Below are 24403 nucleotides of genomic sequence, written 5' to 3'. Positions count from 1 at the left end.
AATTTCTTCTTGTGATTTTGTACTTCTTCAATTTTGCTCAAAGTTACACAAGGGCTATCTTTGCTAACTATCCCTAATTTAGCACTGTAAGACAAGAGGAAAGGCAGCTAGTAATCATTACCAATCACCAACTCTTGGACTGCTCTTTTACCAATAAACAGTGCAACTGAAAGTCACATTATAATGCCCCCATATCTGAAAGAGCGAACACTTTTGGTGTGACAGGGATTCAAACCTGTCACCCTCAGATTGAGTTGAGCACTATAACCAATAGGCATGCCAGAGACCTTCTTTCATTTTATCTACAAATTTTGGAATACTTATGGAGAACACATCTCTATAAGTTTCTTTATAACTTAAATGTTCTTAAACAATAGTATGATAATTCTCTTAATACAGAATAACAAAACCTTATCACATATTTCAATGGAAACCTCGACCATATTTTGCAGTTTTGTTATTGCATTTCTTTCATTTATATACATATAAACAATAAAAATGAACTAATCAAAAACTTGATACAGAAATTAAAGCCTCACATGATGGTATTAAGGTCCTTTATTTGCAGTCTCTATTAATCCATTAATATAATAGTTTGTTATAACTTAAAAACAAGAATAAATTAAACAACAATTGCTACACTAACTGAAAAGATCCCAGGATGACTAAGAGGTAGTTCACACAGCATCTTTAGTCACCTAAAGTTGGCTTTCCAGTCCTGGTGGTTTAGAATTATTTGATATTACGGCCATTTTCTAATTTCAAATCGAACTAGATGTACTTTGATTCTTAAAGGGAATCACATTACAGAAGGTCTAATGTATAAATTAAAGAACTTAAATATCATTAAAAAGATTAATGGCCTTAAAAAAACTAAAAACATTTCCAAAGTGGACAGTGTTACAGTCACCAATAACACTGTCTAACATTATGGACAAACACTGGGACAGAACATATTTAAAATGGTGCAGTCATTTTGAGTCTTAACGACTGCAAGACAATAAAATGTGGTTTATTATGATCTGAGTGTTGCACAGAACAAATTGGTGCATCAGTTCTAGATAAAAGAAAACAATGAGTCAAAAAACTGTGACCAATGCATAGCCTAGTAAGAACAACTTCCTCTTTCCTATCTTTATGGAAGCAAGACAGCCAAAGTGCAATATAGGGTTTTATTTGGAAAAGCTTGTTTTCACATTGCTCACTCCAAGTTGACTGCCAACTGACACAGAGCCGAGCCTTGTATACAGGACCATAATCCATGTATAAAACAGGCACAACGGTGATAGTGCCAGAGCAGATAGATTTAGCTGTGGTGTCAGCGAGCTTGTTCCCGCGAATACCAACGTGGCCAAGTATCCAGAAAAACTGGATAGAAGATGTTAAAGAAAAATGGACCAGTTAGTTTTGAATATCAGAAAGAACAGGGTGAAAATCAATGTGCAGTAATTCCAGGACCAATAAGGAACCAAGCGAGTCGGTATCAATAGTGCACTTTGAGTACTGCTTAGCTTCTATGTGATCCAGGGCAAGAGAAATGGTGTACAGTTCAGCAGTGAACATGTAAGCTGTAGAAGGGATTCTGTGCGCAACCACCGAACCACAACAAATCATGGCAGAGCATACACAGTCACCTGATTTCAAACCATCTGTATAACTAGGAATGGAAGGATGGTTTGAAAAATGTTCAGTAAACAAAAGACAGTATTTCCAATCGGGAGTGTCTACTTTTCATAAATGACTTAAAAACAGGTCAGCATTTGGGACTGCAAGAAGCCATGGTGGGATGGGCTGACAAATGGATACAGCAATGTTATCCAAGGACAGACTCAATTCATCCAACTGCACTTGGATACGAAGGCCAAAAGGAGCAATGGCAGATCCTCTGTTCTCAAAAAGTATGCCGCACGGAGGAAGGAAAACACAACCCCAGGCAGGATGCTTTGATAAGGAACAAAGTTTTGAAGCATATAGTTAACACAGTTGCAAACAGCAGAGGTGTAAAGAATGTTCATGAGACTCTACATATAAGTTCTGGACTGAGAAAGTGCGGAAGGCCCCAGTGCAGTGCTGAAGTCCCTGAATGGGGTCCAGCATCTTTAAGACCGTGGTCCTGGCAGAGTCATAGATCTGTGATTCATGGTCAAGTTTCAATAAAATAAGAGCACAATATATCCATAATAAAAAAATAATTGTTTGGTGCCCATTGACCCCACCCATCATGGAGCCCTATGAGGGGATGCACTACAATGTCAAACAAGAACACTGCAGCAATGCCAGGGTTTCGTGAGCACTATACCCAAACACCAGCATCAGATCCACAATACTTCTTGAGAACATCCAACACTGGTACTTGGTTGACCCTAGCCCAAGTTAACCAACCAACTGACCCAAGGGGGGCCACCCCAAGGCTGCCCATCTACAGGAATTCAAGACCAAAGTGGTGTGTTAAGATTGGATCCCTCAACCACCAGGATCCCCTCATCCCCTTCACAGGTCACCATGAATGGCAAACACAAGTTTATGTTTAGATCCCAAAGGAGGTAAACTGAAAGAACAGAACCTTACCTGGGAGGTCCTCTCACCAAGTACAGGAATCCACACTAAGGGGTGAATCAGTGCAATAAAATCTATATAAAATTGATTCACTACGGTGAACAACAAAGAACAAAAAACTTGAGATTTAACAAATCATACAAATTACATCTGTTTAGTTCATGAAAACTTTAGAAGATGCAAAAATGAAAACAATCTATGATAGTAGTGAGATAAGTAAGATCAATTTTTAAAAACAAAACAGACATTTTTGGTCTACAAAACCAGACAGTTTAAGTTTACTAAACCTTAATATTTTTACGTTATTACATTATCACTAGTGGATGTTACTACCACAAAACCCAGACAGTTTCAGTCTACTAAACTTAACTATTTATGTTATTACATCTTCACCAGTGGGTGTTACAAAACTCTTCTGTTAAAGCAGAATGATATGAGAATACCTTCAGTTACCCTGATTAGTTTGAAGTTCCATTTACTATTCATTCTGGCAATAATATGAAGTTCATTTAGATAAATCATAAGAAATGACTATCTTGGTGTTCCTTTTATAAAACCAGAAGGAGGGTATGGTAAAAAGTTATTTCGTTCATAATTAACAAAAAAGAGTGAATTACAATGAAGAATACACGGCCTTTACACAAGAAACAAGCTTACTGCTAACTAATTTGTTGCAGAGCTCTAAAATACAAGTAAAACAGAAACCCATTATCATGTACGTACAAATATTGTTAGAAAAATAAGCAGCTTCAAGAAGTCTTGATATAAATGAATACAAATCCTACAAATGTTTCAGTTTTTATTTATTTGTGTTCGGAATATCCCACAAACCATAGACTAACAGTGGAACAATAAAGTAAACTACATATACAGAACTGAGTAAATAAACTAATAGTGGAACAATAAAGTAAACTACATATACAGAACTGAGTAAATAAACTAATAGTGGAACAATAAAGTAAACTACATATACAGAACTGAGTAAATAAACTAATAGTGGAGCAATAAAGTAAACTACATATACAGAACTGAGTAAATAAACTAACAGAGGAGCAACAAAGTAAACTACATGTACAGAACTCAGTAAATAAACTAACAGAGGAGCAACAAAGTAAACTACATGTACAGAACTGAGTAAATAAACTAACAGAAGAGCAACAAAGTAAACTATATGTATAGAACTGAGTAAATAAACTAACAGGGGAGCAACAAAGTAAACTATATGTATAGAACTGAGTAAATAAACTAACAGGGGAGCAACAAAGTAAACTACATATACAGAACTGAGTAACAAAGTAAACTACATGTACAGAACTGAGTAAATAAACTAATAGTGGAGCAACAAAGTAAACTACATGTACAGAACTGAGTAAATAAACTAACAGAGGAGCAACAAAGTAAACTACATGTATAGAACTGAGTAAATAAACTAACAGAGGAGCAACAAAGTAAACTACATGTATAGAACTGAGTAAATAAACTAACAGAGGAGCAACAAAGTAAACTACATGTACAGAACTGAGTAAATAAACTAACAGAGGAGCAACAAAGTAAACTACATGTATAGAACTGAGTAAATAAACTAACAGAGGAGCAACAAAGTAAACTATATACAGTACTGAGAACTGAGTAAACTAAAGTGGAGTAAATAAACTAATGAGTGGGAGCAACAAAGTAAACTACATATACAGAACTGAGTAAATAAACTAACAGAGGAGCAACAAAGTAAACTACATATACAGAACTGAGTAAATAAACTAATAGTGGAGCAACAAAGTAAACTACACATACAGAACTGAGTAAATAAACTAATAGTGGAGCAACAAAGTAAACTACACATACAGAACTGAGTAAATAAACTAATAGTGGAGCAACAAAGTAAACTACATATACAGAACTGAGTAAATAAACTAACAGAGGAGCAACAAAGTAAACTACATATACAGAACTGAGTAAATAAACTAACAGAGAATCAACAAAGTAAACTACATGTACAGAACTGAGTAAATAAACTAACAGAGGAGCAACAAAGTAAACTACATATACAGAACTGAGTAAATAAACTAATAGTGGAGCAACAAAGTAAACTATATGTATAGGACTGAGTAAATAAACTAACAGTGGAGCAACAAAGTAAACTACATATACAGAACTCAGTAAATAAACTAAGAGTGGAGCAGCAAAGTAAACCACATATACAGAACTGAGTAAATAAACTAACAGAGGAGCAACAAAGTAAACTACATGTACAGAACTGAGTAAATAAACTAACAGTGGAGCAACAAAGTAAACTACATATACAGAACTGAGTAAATAAACTAATAGTGGAGCAACAAAGTAAACTACATATACAGAACTGAGTAAATAAACTAATAGTGGAGCAACAAAGTAAACTACATATACAGAACTGAGTAAATAAACTAATAGTGGAGCAACAAAGTAAACTACATATACAGAACTGAGTAAATAAACTAATAGTGGAGCAACAAAGTAAACTACACATATAGAACTCAATAAATAACGTAATATAACTATTTAACATACTAGAGCAGCAACGCCACTGTAGACATCCTGAGGTACATTACACGGTTGTAAATTAACTTGTTCCGCCCCTTGCTGGTCTCGTCCCAAGAGCAGCATAGTGCTGTAATCCATTGCAGGAACCATCCTGGTGGATCGGAAGGTGACAGATATACTTGCTTGGATCAGGAGAACGAATAGCTTTAGCCAATTCCATGCAACATGAAAGAGTCTGCCAGGGTTCATCAGATTTCTTCCACCATTGACGACCCTTAGAAAAAAATAACCAAATGAAAATCTGTTCATGTATATCAGTATAATACTGAATGAAGTACACAAAACAATGTTGACAGACACACAATCCAGGATAACTTACATGAAACAGTTACTAAGAAAACTATGAAAGAATAAGTTGTAGAGAAAAACAAAACCTTTCAAGAAAATGTAGTGCAAAAAATTCAACAATAACAATTAGAATGTTTCATATAAATACAACCAACGACAACAACAATATGGTATATAAATACAACTAGTTACCAACATATTCTATACAGTTAATGTGGCAACCTATCTTATAGTTCACTTGCACAAACTTACAGTAAAAGGGTTGTCTGCTGAGTCAAGAATATCTGGAAGCACCTCTTCTGCATATCTTAGTCTCTCATGAATTGGGTCCCTAGAGACAATTCAGGAGAAATGGTTATAAACATTATAATCTGAGAATAATTAATAATTAATTAAATTATTCTGTAAAGATTTTGCTATAGAGGTCAGTAGACTACACATTCAGTTTCACTCTAATTATTCTGTAAAAATTATGCTATAGAGGTCAGTAGCCTACACATTTAGTTTCACTCTAATTATTCTGTAAAAATTATGCTATAGAGGTCAGTAGCATACACATTTAGTTCCACTCTAATTATTCTGTAAAGATTATGCAATAGAGGTTGGTAGCCTACACATTTAGTTTCACTCTAATTATTCTGTAAAGATTATGCTATAGAGGTCAGTAGCCTACACATTTAGTTTCACTCTAATTATTCTGTAAAGATTATGCTATAGAGGTCAGTAGCCTACACATTTAGTTCCACTCTAATTATTCTGTAAAGATTATGCAATAGAGGTCAGTAGACTACACATTCAGTTTCACTCTAATTATTCTGTAAAAATTATGCTATAGAGGTCAGTAGCCTACACATTTAGTTTCACTCTAATTATTCTGTAAAGATTATGCTACAGAGGTCAGTAGCATACACATTTAGTTCCACTCTAATTATTCTGTAAAGTTTATGCAATAGAGGTCAGTAGCATACACATTTAGTTCCACTCTAATTATTCTGTAAAGATTATGCTATAGAGGTCAGTAGCCTAATTATTTAGTTTCACTCTAATTATTCTGTAAAGATTTTGTTACAGAAATCAGTAGCCTACACAATTAGTTTCACTAATTATTCTGTAAAGATTATGTTATAGAGGTCAGTAGCCTACACATTTAGTTTCACTCTGATTATTCTGTAAAGATTATGTTATAAAGGTCAGTAGTCTACACATTTAGTTTCACTCTGATTACTTCTTTACATCTTGTGTTTCAGATGTTATTCTGTTTATTGTTTTCAAAGAATCTTGTGAAGAAATGCCTTTTGTGCTTGTGGTACCAAAGTTTGTTTGTGGGCCTGCTTAAGGAATAGAATGGAATACTATCCACTTAATTATTCTGTGACGTATAAGATGAGATTCACTGCTTTCTACACACAACTGCATCAGTCATTGTTATGTTCTGGTTACATTACAGATTTCGTTTTTTCAAGTTAAAGTGAAAACATAATTTGTGATTAATTATAATTAATAACTACTAATTAATAAGTATTAATTATAATTAATAAGTATTAATTATAATTAATAATAAACATAATTACCTAATGCAGTCACTTTTTTGCCACACCTTTGGTGATAAGAAAAGTGTAGTTTATTCAATAAATAGTTAGCCCTCTGTATAATACCAAATAATAAATTAGATGTAATACCATGTTATTAGTCACTCACATAAATTAATTTAGGTTATTATATGGCCAGTTTAAAGGAACATAAAAAAACCCACATACAGGAGGTGAACAAAAAAAACATGATTTCATTTATTTCTTTTTCAATTTTACTCTTTAATAGAATATTTATCTTATCAAATATCTATTTAACTATATTCTTTACTGGAACCAAAATCATATCCAATTTGCTTTATTTGGGAGTGAGACAAATGACCATCTACCTAGCAACAAAAGACCACAATTAGTGAATATTGATTATAATAGTTTCCTTTACCTTTTTTTAAAGCCAGTTAAGTTGACAACATGAAGTTTCAGCCATTGCAATCCCTTTTCTTCAAGTGGTTGTCCTTTGGCAAAAAGCAGTATGCTACGGGCCATGTCACTTCCTGTCATAGCAGAAATATATTATAAATAATAGGACTAATCAGTACAGTACCCTGATTTTATTTATTAGAAAAACTAAAAGAATTATATCTAAATAAGCAAGTCCAAGTTATAAAGATCTTACCCTCTATGATCTTCTTTATTATAAAACTAAAAAAAATTATATCCAAGTAAAAGTCCAAATTTATATCGATCATCCCTTTATGTAATTACAACATTTATGAAACTAAATCAAATCAAAAGAAACATTTAACCTTTCAAACTAACCTTCAAGTGATTGGTTTATGGTATTCTGATTCACATAACTACAACTGTTCCTAACCTTAAAGTGCTTGGTTTACTGTGTTATGATCCACATACTTACAACCACTCCCAAACTTAAAGTGGTTGGTTTAGTGTGTTCTGATTCACTCCCAACAATGTAGTTTGCTATATCACACAAATATTCCACAGGTTTACAACAACATATCACCTTATAATTCTAACTTACCTTCAGTCAAGACACACTGACACAACTAGAGACACTACAACAAACACAATATACAACTATATTAAATATATTCTTAATTTCAGTCTGTAACAAACATTTGAACCACAAGATCAGATATCTACTCTAGTTTTATACATCCAGAACCATTTATATCTCTCATATTCACCGAGAGCTGGTTACAAGAAATCACAACCCATGTTTGCTCGTACTGACCGAGAGCTGGTTACAAGAAATCACAACCCATGTTTGCTCGTACTGACCGAGAGCTGGTTACAAGAAATCACAACCCATGTTTGCTCGTACTGACCGAGAGCTGGTTACAAGAAATCACAACCCATGTTTGCTCGTACTGACCGAGAGCTGGTTACAAGAAATCACAACCATGTTTGCTCGTACTGACCGAGAGCTGGTTACACGAAATCACAACCATGTTTGCTCGTACTGACCGAGAGCTGGTTACACGAAATCACAACCATGTTTGCTCGTACTGACCGAGAGCTGGTTACACGAAATCACAACCATGTTTGCTCGTACTGACCGAGAGCTGGTTACACGAAATCACAACCATGTTTGCTCGTACTGACCGAGAGCTGGTTACACGAAATCACAACCATGTTTGCTCGTACTGATTGAGAGCTGGTTACAAGAAACCACTGCCATATTTGCTCTCACTAACTCGGAGCTGGTTACAAGAAATCACTGCCATGTTTGCTCACACTAACTCAGAGCTGGTTATAAGAAATCACTGCCATGTTTGCTCATATTAACTCAGAGCTGGTTACAAGAAATCACTGCCATGTTTGCTCATATTAACTCAGAGCTGGTTACAAGAAATCACTGCTATGTTTGCTCATATTAACTCAGAGCTGGTTACAAGAAATCACAACCATGTTTGCTCACACTAACTCAGAGCTGGCTACAAGAAATCACAACCATGTTTGCTCGTACTGACCGAGAGCTGGTTACACGAAATCACAACCATGTTTGCTCGTACTGACCGAGAGCTGGTTACACGAAATCACAACCATGTTTGCTCGTACTGACCGAGAGCTGGTTACACGAAATCACAACCATGTTTGCTCGTACTGACCGAGAGCTGGTTACACGAAATCACAACCATGTTTGCTCATACTGACCGAGAGCTGGTTACAAGAAACCACTGCCATATTTGCTCTCACTAACTCGGAGCTGGTTACAAGAAACCACTGCCATGTTTGCTCTCACTAACCCGGAGCTGGTTACAAGAAATCACTGCCATGTTTGCTCACACTAACTCAGAGCTGGTTATAAGAAATCACTGCCATGTTTGCTCATATTAACTCAGAGCTGGTTACAAGAAATCACTGCCATGTTTGCTCATATTAACTCAGAGCTGGTTACAAGAAATCACTGCTATGTTTGCTCATATTAACTCAGAGCTGGTTACAAGAAATCACAACCATGTTTGCTCACACTAACTCAGAGCTGGCTACAAGAAATCACTGCTATATTTGCACATAGTCACTGAGAGCTGGTTACAAGATACCACTGCCATGCTCTTGAAATCAATAATGGACAATACAAGCATGGTGTCAGGACTAGCTGTCAATAATGTAGACACATTCACTCTGGATATTGTTCATCCTTCTAGGGAAACAGCACGACCAGAACTAGTGGAACAACACACGTAATGTGTTTTTATAAGAATGTTGACCATCAAACAACATTGAAGAACCTTTTATCCACTTAGCCTATCAAACGACGGAACAAAACTTTCTATTAACGTTTGTGATGTATATATTACTATACTCAACCTTTTCTGTCTTTGATAACCTTTCACATTGGTTTCTCATTACTACATGACAGTTTTTGTAATGTCCTCCACATTGTTTAGATAAACACTAATATTTAACTGTTACATGACAGTTTTTGTAATGTCCTCCACATTGTTTAGATAAACACTAATATTTAACTGTTACATGACAGTTTTTGTAATGTCCTCCACATTGTTTAGATAAACACTAATATTTAACTGTTACATGACAATTTCTGTAATGTCCTCCATATCGTTTAGATAAACACTAATATTTAACTGTTACATGACAGTTTTTGTAATGTCCTCCACATTGTTTAGATAAACACTAATATTTAACTGTTACATGACAGTTTTGTAATGTCCTCCACATTGTTTAGATAAACACTAATATTTAACTGTTACATGACAATTTCTGTAATGTCCTCCATATCGTTTAGATAAACACTAATATTTAACTGTTACATGACAGTTTTTGTAATGTCCTCCACATTGTTTAGATAAACACTAATATTTAACTGTTACATGACAGTTTTTGTTATGTCTTCCATATCGTTTAGATAAATGCTGGTTTTTAACTGTTACATGACAGTTTTTGTAATGTCCTCCATATCGTTTAGATAAACACTAATATTTAACTGTTACATGACAGTTTTTGTAATGTCCTCCACATTGTTTAGATAAACACTAATATTTAACTGTTACACAACAGTTTTTGTAATGTCCTCCACATTGTTTAGATAAACACTAATATTTAACTGTTACACAACAGTTTTTGTAATGTCCTCCACATTGTTTAGATAAACACTAATATTTAACTGTTACATGACAGTTTTTGTTATGTCCTCCATATCGTTTAGATAAACACTGATATTTAACTGTTACATGACAGTTTTTGTAATGTCCTCCACATTGTTTAGATAAACACTAATATTTAACTGTTACATGACAGTTTTTGTTATGTTCTCCATATCGTTTAGATAAATGCTGGTTTTTAACTGTTACATGACAGTTTTTGTAATGTCCTCCACATCGTTTAGATAAACACTGATATTTAACTGTTACATGACAGTTTTTGTAATGTCCTCCATATCGTTTAGATAAATGCTGGTTTTTAACTGTTACATGACAGTGATACAACTTGAAGTAAGATTAAACATTAATATATATACACTGTTGCATTTATATCAAAGTGATGCAACCTACAGCACAATTAAACATTAATACATATATCTACTGTTGTATTTATATCAAAGTGATACAACTTACAGTACGATTACACATTAACACATCTACTGTTGCGATTAAACATTAACACATATCTACTGTTGCATTTATATCAAAGTGATAAAACTTACAGTACGATCAAACATTAACACATATCTACTGTTGCATTTATATCAAAGTGATGCAACTTACAGTACGATTAAACATTAACACATATCTACTGTTGCACTTATATCAAAGTGATGCAACTTACAGTACAATTGAATATTAACACATATATCTACTGTTGCATTTATATCAAAGATGTACAACTTACAGTAAGGTTAAACATTTACATATATATATACACACACACACACACACACATACTGTTATGCTTCTGCTAAGGTAGTTTTACTTCACTTAAACAAGTTCTCTGAATAAAGCAGATAGGACATGTACTGGTGAATGTTGTAGTTCCTCTACAGTGACACTGTAATATACAAATGTTTCACTGTGACCTTTAACTTCAAGAGGTACATTATAATCATTACTCATGAGACACTTAATGAAAGAGCCTAAATCATTATTCACAACAGTACATTACATGTAAATGGTAGAAGTTTAAACTTTACCTAAATGGTTGAAGTGAGGAGGACAGGGATACACCCGTCCTCTGAAGTCCATGTTGTGGGGAAACCAAAAGACTTTGTTTTCAAACTAATAAAATACAGAAATTTGATGTAACATATCAATGAAACTGAAGTGACAAATATATACTATAATAAGTAATAGGATATACATTATGATTCCAATTAGGTTTTATTCACAATCGAAAACTCCTTTTATAATTTATTGTGATTCATTTTGACGAACACTCTTCTTTCAACATTTTACTGTTATACAGTAGATGTTTATTAAATTGACTTTCAACATTTTACTGTTATACAGTAAAGTTGGAGTTGGAGCAATTCACTGTATGAATTAAGAAGAATTGATGTATTTAAACAAAATGTTTACTACACTTGAATGAGTTTATATATAACTTAATATGTTCTTTAAAAGATTTTATAAAAACATATCTGTATGAGAAATTCTTCAAATATACTAGAAGGTAGAAGAAACAAACATTTCACTAAAACACAAGCAAAAGTCTACAACTTCCTGGTTGAAGTTGATTAGTATGAAGAAAATAACTAACTATTTTGTTTAGACAACTTACATGTTTAGCAATTGAAAGTTTATATAGAGCATCACACCACAAGCTATACATTTCTCCTCGTTTCCTTTTGAGAGCAATCCGTTCTCTGTTGATTCTAGCTTTCTCAGCTTTACTGAGCCCTCTACATTTGAAAAGTTTCAAATCTCAAATAAAAGATTACAAATCCAAAAGAAAAATTCATTTAAGAGTTTCACTAAGTTAACAATCATGAAAAAATGTATTGCACTTTTAATACTCATTCTGTTATCTAAGAAACACGGGATATCCATAGCCTATTATCTAAAAAAAACATGGAATATTCAGAGTCTAATATTCAAGAAATATAAGCTATTGAGAGCTTAATATCTAAGAAACACAAGATATCCACAGCCTATTAACGATAAATGACATGAGGAAAATATGACAGTTGTATGCTTAACAAAATATTAAAATATTTTAATTTTAAAACATTACATCACCATTTTAAAAGCTTAACAAAATGATCAAATATGCATATCATAAATAATGTATTGTAAAAGACACGTTAAAACTAATACAAATAAATAAATGTATATTCTCTGTGAATTAATTCTTAACAATTATAAATTTAGTTTACAAATGTTCCTTCTCAATAAAAACATAAAAATGTACACTATTTTTACAATAATAACATTGGGGGGTAATTCCTAACCAGCCCTAACTATGTGATATATGTTCACTATATTGGTAATCCTAAAATATGTAAACTTACGGTTTTAGTTTTGGCACAGGTTCACATTCAGAAGGAGGTCTAGGGATACCCAGTTCTACGTTACCTTTATTTCTAAAAACTTCAATAATTAAATCCAATATCTGTGAACATTCAAAATAAATATTTCTATAAGTATAAACTGACAATTTACTTGTGAAATATAATTCAAACATAAATTAAATAAAGAGACTTTTATGTAACTACTATCATGAATAGAATAACCACCCTCTGATTTTCCAATCTTTCCAAATGTGTTGTTTATAGAAGCATTAAAAATTAAAAAAATTATTAACACATAACTAAAATCACAAAAGAACCATATAACCAGAATCACCAGATATGCTTCAGAGAAAATGGTAGATGCTAACATAATTATCATGACCTAGAATGACAAATATAAGCACAACACCTGGAATTCCAAATTTTCTTCAGTACACACCATGATATACTAAAGGTTAAATCAATCTTTGTCAAAAAAAGAATCAGATAATTAAGTTTCCAAGATACTTTCCACATTATTTATGGAATATTTTTTATCTGTGAATAAAATAACACAAATTTAAAAAATAAATTTATATTTGTAAAATACAAGCTAAAATAAACAAGTATGTTAAAACCATGAAACATTTTATAAAAATTCCTCTGTTAATTATCACAAAGATATTTGACTTAATACAATATTAATTTGTATAATTTAACAATGTTTTTGAATATTTGAAGAAATGACATACGACAATTTTAATAAAAAAATTTATCAGATTCTACATATCAGTTATTGAATGCTTAGTATATATACTTACAGGTTTATTGATAATCCATGGGCATAGTGCCAGCACGTTGAGAGAATCAAAACTGGGGTAAAGGTCTTGAACAGGTGTTTTCTCCAGTAGAAAACGTTGTTGTAAGGCCATGTCTGGCAATCTGATAAAAGATGCTAGATAGAAAGACATGGAACAGCTAATAACGAGATAAATAATCATATAACAATCACACAGAAAACAGCTGTGATTCAAAGAGTTATCCTGATGGACAAAAATCTATTCTAGTCTAGTAAAAACAGTTAAAAGATTTTGGGAAATACAATAAGGCAAATTAATGCTGATTAGTTTCTACATCATATACATATTCTCAATACCCACTATAACCAACAGAGTTTTAAACATTAGGCTTAACTTGTTCCTCAGAAGTTTCCTATTCTAATCATCCTTTACTTCTTAAACACTTATCACTTTTCATACTTTATTTGAATTGTTACAAATGAACAAAATTTGTTTTTTATTTAAGATTAATAATAACCTAGAAGAAATTCTAGATAATAAATTGAAGTGTAGATAATACAAATATTACTCCTCATGATGCAATCATACAGAAGGATATAATATTTTTTATAAAGTTACTATGCCAAAATTATAAGCATGTTATAATATTCACCAACATATTCATCACTTACTAGAACCCCCCAACGAAATTAAACATCTTATTACATATGACATGTTTTTCTGGAAAAAATGCAATACAATGATATACTATGATTAAAACTTGTACTATTTTCATCTCTAAAATATTAAAAACTTATTTTTTCAATGATTTTAAGACCTCAGACTGCAGCATGCATAAATAAAAACTTTAAAAACCTGCTTCTGTTCAATAACTCCAGTTTAATTACAAACTTAGTTAAAATTATGTATTATACATTTCTTTAAACACAGATTCTGGGTTGAATAAAGAAAGTTTTGTATTATTTTATCTTAAACTTATTTAAATTTATTACCTTTACAACATCCAAAGGCAATGCATTCAAAAGACCAACTACCCTGTTAGAAAAATTAAACTGTCCAAGCCAAAAATGATTCCTACCCTGCCAAAATTTATATCTGTTTCCCCTAGTCCTACCATTCTCAGTGTTAAGTATGAAAAAAAGATGTTGCATCAACACTATCAGATCCTTTTACAATATTAAACACTTCAATCAGATCCCACCCTCTAACTCTTCTTTTTTTCAAGAGAAAACAATCTGAGAGGTTTCAGCCTCTTCTTGTATGACCCTTCTCTGAACCCCTTCCAACAATTCAATGTCTTTCCTCAGGTAAGAAGCCCAAGACTGAACACAGCACTCCAAATATGATCTAACCAGTGACCTCTTCTAAGAAAGTATAACTTCTTTAGACTTGTATTCATTATTTATGTAGATCTAATCTACAATCCTGTTTACCATACTGCCAGCAACAACACACTCCTTGGATGGCTTTAGAGACTGACTAGGTATTAACATTTGCTTTACAACACTATTAAGATTATTAATCCAACACTTATAATTCATATTACAATAACCCATACACAATATCTTGCATTTATTAATAATTAAAACCCATCTATCATTTATTTGTCCAACTCACTAAATGATCAAAATCCTTTTGTAAAGCAGCAAAATCCTCTTCACAGTTAGCAACAACCAAGACCTTTATATCATCAGCAAAAGTAAGTAATTTATTGATCATTCCTTCATCTATGTCACTAATGTAAATCAAAAGGCCAAAGGTCCAAAAACTGAGCCCTGAGTTATACCAGTTACAACATTAATCCAGTTTGAATGAACTCTATTTACAATGACCCTCTGCTTTATTCTATCCAGCCACTGTTTTATTCAATTAGCCAACTTATCCCTTACACCTAAAGAGTGAATTTTTTACAAGTATTTTATGCAGAACTTTATCAAATACTTTTTGAAAATCCAGATACACCAAATTTACACCATTATCCTCATCTACATAAGCAATAACCTTTTCTAAGAATGCCAAAAATTACCAAGACAAGATTTTCCCTTAGCAACAAACTATGTTAACTATCTGATAACATTGTAAACTTTTTAAAGTATCAGACTTTCCAAAACGTTTCCCATAAGAGATGTAAGACAAATGGGACTATAATTACTGAAACAACTTTTATCATCTACCTTGAAAAGAAAAGTTACATTTGTTAGCTTTCAATCCTCTAGTACCTGCCTCCTATTCTACAGTTGTTAACTTTCAATCCTCCGGTACCTGCCTACTATTCTACAGGACGCTGCTGTATCCATAAAACATTAGCTTAGACCACTGCTGTTCATTTGGATATCAAGGGAAAGAAAGAAACTTGATTTCCAACTAACTAGTGTCAGATAAGGTGATGCCACTGTCTCATACACATCACTGTTAAATATGTTTTACACATCCATGCAGAACACTTTCAATTTTATTGCGAGCCATGAATATTCAATTATAAGACAGGGCATGATGTATTTTTGTTTAAATAAAAACTTTAATAACAAACTACCATAGTTATCAAAATCTGATTTTAGAGTTGTAAACCCTCAGATGTTCCACTGGAAAGTAAAACTACACATGGAATTGTATAATTACTTATTATAAATCTGAAAGAATAATCAATAATTTATGTCACTTTGAATATCTAATTTATATTATGTAACACTTGAAGAATTCTCTGTTCTCTTGATTTTCATAACATTCTGTAGTCGTTAAGATATATTTTATCATGAACAAGAGACTTTGTAGAAGTCCTAAGCAGTCTTCTTATTTTGTCGGATTACAAGGTTGTTTTGTTGTGGGTAGGGTGGTTTATATCCCTGTATTACATAAAAATAAACATTCAGGCTTTGTTGTTGGACAAAAATTATTCCCCAGTTTGTTTCATTCCAGTATGTCTTTAAACTATATTTGTGTAAAAACTATTGTGCACAAATTCAACTATCATTTGGTATTCTAAAAAGAGACAGAAGAATCTAGATGTGCAGAAATGTTTTGTAACACAATAATTACAAGAAAAGAGAGAGTTAATCATGAGGTGTGTGGACATATGTGATAATAAAATTCTTACTTGGGGAGAGTAAATACCCTCCACTGCGTAACAAAGTCCAGGGCAGAGGAGGTGTCAGCATGGGTACAACTCCAACATCAAAAATCAGTTCTTCTCTTGCAGCTCCTCTGTACAACTTAGCAAGGATTGGGTGAGGCTATAACAGCATGTAAACAGTAAGAAGATTGCTATTTAAAATGATCAGACTCACACTGACAAATCTGAGACAAACAATATACGAAAATATACAGGTTTTTCATATATTCAAAGATATTATTAACCTTTGAAGCTAAGACATCTGATATCACTAGAATGTTTTACTCATAGTTTTGACTTATTTACACAGTACAAGCAATTTATACAAATACCATTCATTACTTCCATTGAACTGAGAGGCTGGTTACACAGTTTGCTTAATTCTAACTGTGATAAACCAACCTCAACGCCTCTATATCAGTGATGTCGAGGTTCACGATGTGAACCTGACGATGACCGAAGAAGGTCGAAACGTTGTTCGCTCTTCTATGTAAAATATTTTCTCAACCCAAACGAGCCATTTTTGCATATAAACCCCTCTATATCAGTTGAATACTGAACCTAGTTTTTTAATACTAATCTTCATGGTACTAACTTGGTACAAATCTTGAGAAAATGAAAATATTGAATATAATCTTTATGTTTCAGATAAATGAAAGAACATCAATACTTTAAACAATAACAAATATAATAATGGATTTCAGCATTTTAAAAATATATTTTATTGTGTAATGTTTCATCAATGTTTGTCAACAGTTACACTGATGGAACAAAGGTTCTTCTCAAGTGAGTACAGCTAACACCAATTACATTAAAACTACTAAAAATAGTATTTTTTTGTTGTTTTTTGTTTTATGGAGCCAAGTAATTCTTCACAATTACTTATGATAAAGAGAATTGAATCTGAGACAAATAAACATTCAGCCTTTGTGCAAGGTAAATTAGATAACTGTATCTTCATTTTCTTTAATGGCACAGTATTTTTAAAAACCATGAGAAAAAGCTCTAAAAACCCATACTGTAGCTATAACCTTTATAAAATAATAAACTGTTCAACATAGATGGAAGACATAGGAGTCCCTAGGGTGGGGAATAGAATAGGACAGTGAGATACAAACAATAAACTCTTATCTCTGTCCATGGGGCTGTGAATTACATATCAGATTTGATGAAACACACAGACATTTAACAGTTTAAGTTTCTTTGATAAATTCCTTTAGATGATACTATTTCAGGTTTCTCACAAACAAACTATTTGTATATTTAATACTTTCCTTAAGTAGAACATTGTTACTAGTCAAGAGTCACATTTATTTCAATAATAGTTCATACATTAAGGTAACCGAGACAAACATTTAATTTATAGCATTTCATATGTTGATGTGAATGTTATTAAATAGATTCACCATTCCATTAATGTTTCTTTCTTTTTGTTTGTTTTTGAATTTCGCACAAAGCTACTCGAGGGCTATCTGTGCTAGCCATCCCTAATTTAGCAGTGTTAGACTAGAGGGAAGACAGCTAGTCATCACCACCCACCGCCAACTCTTGGGCTACTCTTTTATCAACGAATAGTGGGATTAACCGTCACTTTATAACGCTCCCACGGCTGAAAGGGCGAGCATGTTTGATGCGACGAAGATGCGAACCCACGACCCTCAGATTACGAGTCGCACGCCTTAACACGCTTGGCCATGCCGGGCTTACCATTAATGTAATCATTGGTGTTTCAGCCTCAAAGTCTCTGTACTATGGCCAAAACATTATATAATATTTAACCTGAAGTAAGTATACATATCATTAAATTCATTGTTATTACTTAAAGTTATTTCTATAAATCTAAAACTATGCACAATCTTCAAGACCCAGCTTAATATACTCTACAATGCAAGGAAAAGCTAGCATTGTTCAATTATTAAGTGTGCACAAATTTAATTTTAGACTTAACTATAGACTGGACAACCAGTAAGCCTATGAAAATACATATTTTAGATTTATACCACAAATAAAAGCTAACAAATTAATAATAAATATGGAATGCAAGTACACTGGATCTACCAACTTCAAGTGCTTCTTTTGGTAAAGTGATAATATTTGGAACAACCAAAAGACAAATGTTTTGTGTATCTACATGAAATGTTTAATGCATTCAGTAAACACTACAAGCTTCTCTGGATATAAAATACTTGGCCGTCAATTATCCTCTTCAGCTGGTTAAAATTTAACTGTATAGATGCACAAAGTGTGTAAGTGCTTATGAACATATATTATTAATATCCACTCATAAGTGCTCAATATTTAATTATTTGTCTAAGAACATAGCACAATAAACAATATATATGTATCAACAAACAATAATTTACATTAATTATGATGCTACAAAATTGATCTTCATTTATATGTTGTATCTGCTAAGCCTCACAAGGAAGCCTTGTTTATTCTTTCAAGTAGAAGGGGAAAACAAATATATCGCCTAAAATTCATGTACAATGACAGATTCTATTAATAAATAAAAAATAGCAACATAAAGTAAGACAAAGTATAGTAACAGTTGCTTGATTGAGTACCCTAGAAATAAATTTGATTAATGTTTTGTATATTCCATCATGTTTATGTACACAAGTCAAAAATACTTAGTTCAACAATAGGAAAGTAACTAATTAACACTTCTGTCACCATAACATGGTTTTTAATTTTGTACATGACTACTAAGTCTGCAAGTCAAACCAGATTCATTAAACAAATCATAGATAAAGCTTAAACACTTTCAGAATGTTGAATTTTCTTCCTGAGGGGTGAACTGGGAAGGAGTAAGAGTTAATGATCTTCAGCATATCTGTAGTATATCAACTCACAACGACGACTCTTTTGATGGTAAATTTAAGAAGTACTTAACATACAGGATTGAGTAATATAGCCATCATCAACAAGAAACCTTAAGGAAAAGTTTCAACACCACTTACCTTTATTTCTTCCTTTGTATGAAAACCTGTATTTCTAAATACATTGTAAAACGCAGGAGTCATCTTTCTAGATAAAAAAAACTGACTAAGTTTTCTGAAAAACATCTTGAATATAACTGACTTTAAAACCAAAAATAGAACAGACAAACATAACAAACAACCAGAACAATTGGTACATTTACAATCATCAAATTCTGTTTCTCGTTTGAATCACTCTTTTGGCAAACTCAAAGTAAGCATGAATTATATATTTTGCTGTCATAAATCTATTACTGACATAAGATTACATGAGCATAGTCTCATTAGTAAAATACATGAATATTTCTATCAGGAATGTCATTTCTAATGCATTCTTCCAATCAAAGACAAAGCATGTAGATTCAATACAGAACAACTGTGCTAGTTGGAGATGCCTAAATTCAACTAAAAGAAAGATTCACCTTTCTTCAGCTACAATGAGATATTAGTAACAGAAGAAATTTGAAAAATAAATTCTGGTATTATGTTTCACAAAACTATAATTAAGTATTGTTGAACAATGGTGGAAACAATGAATACTTTTAAATCTGTATGTAGTAACAGAATGGAAGATATCACAAGCGTGAACAGTCTGGTGTGGTGATGTTACAGTAACAACAGAATGGAAGATATTATAAGTGTGAACAGTCTGGTGTAGTGATGCTACAGTAACAACAGAATGGAAGATATTATAAGCGTGAACAGTCTGGTGTAGTGATGCTACAGTAACAACAGAATGGAAGATATTATAAGCGTGAACAGTCTGGTGTAGTGATGCTACAGTAACAACAGAATGGAAGATATTATAAGTGTGAACAGTCTGGTGTAGTGATGCTACAGTAACAACAGAATGGAAGATATTATAAGTGAACAGTCTGGTGTAGTGATGCTACAGTAACAACAGAATGGAAGATATTATAAGCGTGAACAGTCTGGTGTGGTGATGTTACAGTAACAACAGATATGACAAGTGTGAACAGTCTGGTGTGGTGATGTTACAGTAACAACAGATATGACAAGTGTGAACAGTCCAGTGTGGTGATGTTACAGTAACAACAGATACGACAAGTGTGAACAGTCTGGTGTGGTGATGTTACAGTAACAACAGATACGACAAGTGTAAACAGTCTGGTGTGGTGATGTTACAGTAACAACAGATACGACAAGTGTGAACAGTCTGGTGTGGTGATGTTACAGTAACAACAGATACCCAAGTGTAAACAGTCTGGTGTGGTGATGTTACAGTAACAACAGATATGACAAGTGTGAACAGTCCAGTGTGGTGATGTTACAGTAACAACAGAATGGTTGGTTGGTTGGTTGGTTGGTTGGTTGGTTGGTTGGTTGGTTGGTTGGTTGGTTGGTTGGTTAAATTTAGTGTTTTATGGCACAAAGCAGCTAGGCTATCTGCACCAAACATCCAGTAAAAAGTTAAAATTAAAGTAAATGTAGTAAAATTCATAAAAGAAAATGAAGGTAAAACAAAACAGCATTTAAAAACATAAATAGCATAAAACCAATGTTTACATCTAGTCTATAATGTTAAGAGAAAAATTACAGTAATTCAAGTTGTAAAAGACTTTCTGTAGCGCAATTGTAATTATCATAACTTGCCAGGAAGACTAACAGGTAAGTACAAAAACCACCATTAGTCACATGAAATTGGCCTTTCCAGTCCTGGTTGAGTTATTCAACATTATGGCCATTTTCAAAAAGGAAAATAATAAAAAGATTTTTAAAAAATGTGTAGCAAAATTATAATAATAACTCGTCAGGATGACTAACGGGTGGTTCAAACAGTAGCATTAGTCATCTGAAGTTGGCCTTTCCAGTCATGGTTTTGAGTTATTTAATGTTATGGCCAGTTTCTAATTTCAAATCAAACAAGATGAACTGCGATTTTTAAAAGGGAACCACATTAAAAAGGTGTAATATATAAATTAAAAAACTTAAATGGCATTAAAAAGATTAATAGCCTTTAAAAAACTAAAAACATTCCAAAGTGGACAGTATCCCCATCACCAATAACACTGTCTAACATTATGGACAAGCCTTGGAACAGAACATGGTTAAAATGGTGCCGTCTTTGAGAGTTGTAACAACGACAAAAAAGTAAAATGCGACTTATTGTGATCTGAGTGTTACACAAACTACACTGATGCATCAGTTTCAGATAATAGAAAATGATGAGTTAAAAAACTGTGACCAATGTGTACTCTAGTTAGAACAACTTCCTCTTTCCAATCCTTACAGAAGCAAGACGGCCAAAGTCCAATATAAGGTTTTATTTGGAAAAACTTGTTTTCACGTTGCTCACTCCAAGTTGACTGTCAGGTGGCATGGAGTCAAGCCTTGAATACAGGACCGTAATCCATATATGGGACAGGCACAGCGTGGCAATGCCAGAGTTGATAGACTTAGCTGCAGTGTCAGTGAGCTCATTCCCACGAATACCAACGTAGCCCGGCATCCAGAAAAACTGGATAAAAGTAGATGTTAAAGAGAAATGGGCTAGTCGGTTTTGAATATTGGCAACAACAGGGTGTGAACCGACATGAAGCGATTCTAGGGCCTGTAGAGAACTAAGCGAGTCAATATAAATAGTGCAGTTTGAGTACTGCTTAGCTTCTATGTGATCCAGGACAAGAGAAATGGCATACAGTTCAGCAGTGATGTTACAGTAACGACAGATATTACAAGTGTAAACAGTCTAGTGTAGTGATGTTATAGTAACACAGAATGGAAGATACCACAAGTGTTCATCAACAATTAAGCTGTCGATATACAAAATACCACAAGTAGCCTGAAAATATTTTGTTCCAAAATGCTCCACTTGATGGTTCAATAAGCAAAGCATGAGTTTATTCTATCTTAATACCTGCAACTTCAAACATCCCAAGTATATTTGCCATACACTTATGGCAAAAGTCTGCTCCACAAACAGAACATAACAGCTCTAGCCATCCACGACTAAAACCTCTGTTCCATCCTAATAGCTTATTTGTTTCTGTCCCAACCATATTTACTATAATCATTCTTCCACCTAGTTCCAGTAAAAGCTCTTTCATCTCTAATGGGTAACATCACATGGCAAAAGTCCTTCTCACTGTCTTCCTACTTATCAACATGTTACAAACATAGGTTGAGAAGTTCATAATTGACACATGGCTTTACCTTACCAAGGTGTAAAATCATTTTGTTGATATGCATGTGAAATACACCAGTCTGAACTGAACAATTTCCCTAGAAAAACACATCACTTCTGCTAATAATAACTAAATTAATACACTTTGCAAATATCAGCATGCACTTTACCAGCAAAAGAAAAAAAAAAGTGTAAGCAAGATGAAGATTTTGAGTCTCTGTAGTCCATCTCTCACCCAGCTTAAAACTTAGAACACAAGGCAAATCTGAAAGCCAACTTAAATCAAAGACTATTCTGGCCATAAACTAACTTCATTTGGAACCACCTTCAAGTTCTGGTACTTCACATCACTCTTACACTGTAGTATAAAATAAAGTATTCATCTGCAAAAACCATCACTGAACTTTTCCCCATTTCTTCTTGTAAAAGTTACCATTTTTGTTTTAGTTTAAAGAAGACAAGAAAAACCTAGCGAGTTTCCTTTAAATAGTATTATAACTTGAATAACTGATAACAGTAATAAAACATTTATACAACCAAATCAGACAGAGAAACAAGGCATAGATTTATTAGCTGCTATTAATGTCCAGCTTTTCACAACCTAGCATCTTGCTTTCAGTTTAATATTCTTGCTGTGAGAGTTTAAAAATCAGGAAAGTCATAATAAAAACAATCTGACTCAGAAGCACTCTGGAATCAAAATTAGTCCTAAGCAGTTCTTATTCTAGTGTTGTTGGCTGTATCCATATTTCTAAATAAATATTGAAATAACTGAGTGACCACATGTTTATTGAGGTAAAAATGTTTTACTTTCTTTAACTGAACTTAAAATCCAAATACACTGGTGTTCAGCATTTTAATTTTATCAAGTAAACTGATGTGACCTAGATATATCATTCACCCATGATCTGACTTCAGGTTATTTTTGTTATTATTTCAATGCAAGCTATACAATGGGCTGTATGTTCTCTATTCACAGCAAAAAATCAAACCTTAGATTTTAGTGCTGTCAGAATGAAAATTTACACTGACCCAACATGTGACCTTTATTTTTAGTCAGTATCAAATAAATTTAACATTTTGTCACTTCTTTTATGACTTCAACAACTTAGAAATAAAGAGAACAATAATATTTTTCTGTTTAAGCTAATTAATAAATAATTTAATAATCTTACTTCAAAAATTTTCAGACATCTTGGAATATGTTATCAGTGGTTTGTAGACGGTTACTAAGAACAGTTTTATGCAGCATAAGAATTTCTAAGTACTTATTTGATAGAAAATAGTCTTATTAAATGGGAAACTTTAGAACAGAATCCTCAGACATTTCCAAACAAATTCCATCATCCACAAAGACTGACACAATAACCCTAACAATACTAATAATTATTGCCTCCTGAACTTGTGATCATGAATTACTCATAAATTAAATCTGTCTTGTTTTCAG

The 24403-nt window shown here is 32.9% G+C and overlaps 1 pseudogene across 1 annotated transcript in view; it reads right to left on the bottom strand.

Moving 5' to 3' along the window:
• LOC143234777 (DNA-directed RNA polymerase, mitochondrial-like) overlaps window positions 1–24403 on the bottom strand; it is a 129781-nt pseudogene that overhangs the window by 53538 nt on the left and 51840 nt on the right. The window contains exons 15-23 of the transcript XR_013018796.1: window positions 19794–19860; window positions 16816–16951; window positions 13743–13876; window positions 12943–13043; window positions 12213–12333; window positions 11626–11710; window positions 7393–7504; window positions 5674–5752; window positions 5101–5347 (exon numbers count right to left, since the gene is read on the bottom strand). The product of XR_013018796.1 is annotated as a DNA-directed RNA polymerase, mitochondrial-like (transcript). The remainder of the gene's footprint in view (window positions 1–5100; window positions 5348–5673; window positions 5753–7392; window positions 7505–11625; window positions 11711–12212; window positions 12334–12942; window positions 13044–13742; window positions 13877–16815; window positions 16952–19793; window positions 19861–24403) is intronic.

Source organism: Tachypleus tridentatus, chromosome 12, assembly GCF_004210375.1.
Source record: "Tachypleus tridentatus isolate NWPU-2018 chromosome 12, ASM421037v1, whole genome shotgun sequence".
Classification (NCBI taxonomy): domain Eukaryota; kingdom Metazoa; phylum Arthropoda; class Merostomata; order Xiphosura; family Limulidae; genus Tachypleus; species Tachypleus tridentatus.
The sequence above is the reverse complement of the archived record's forward strand: the minus strand, read 5'-3'. Positions and strand labels throughout refer to the sequence as shown.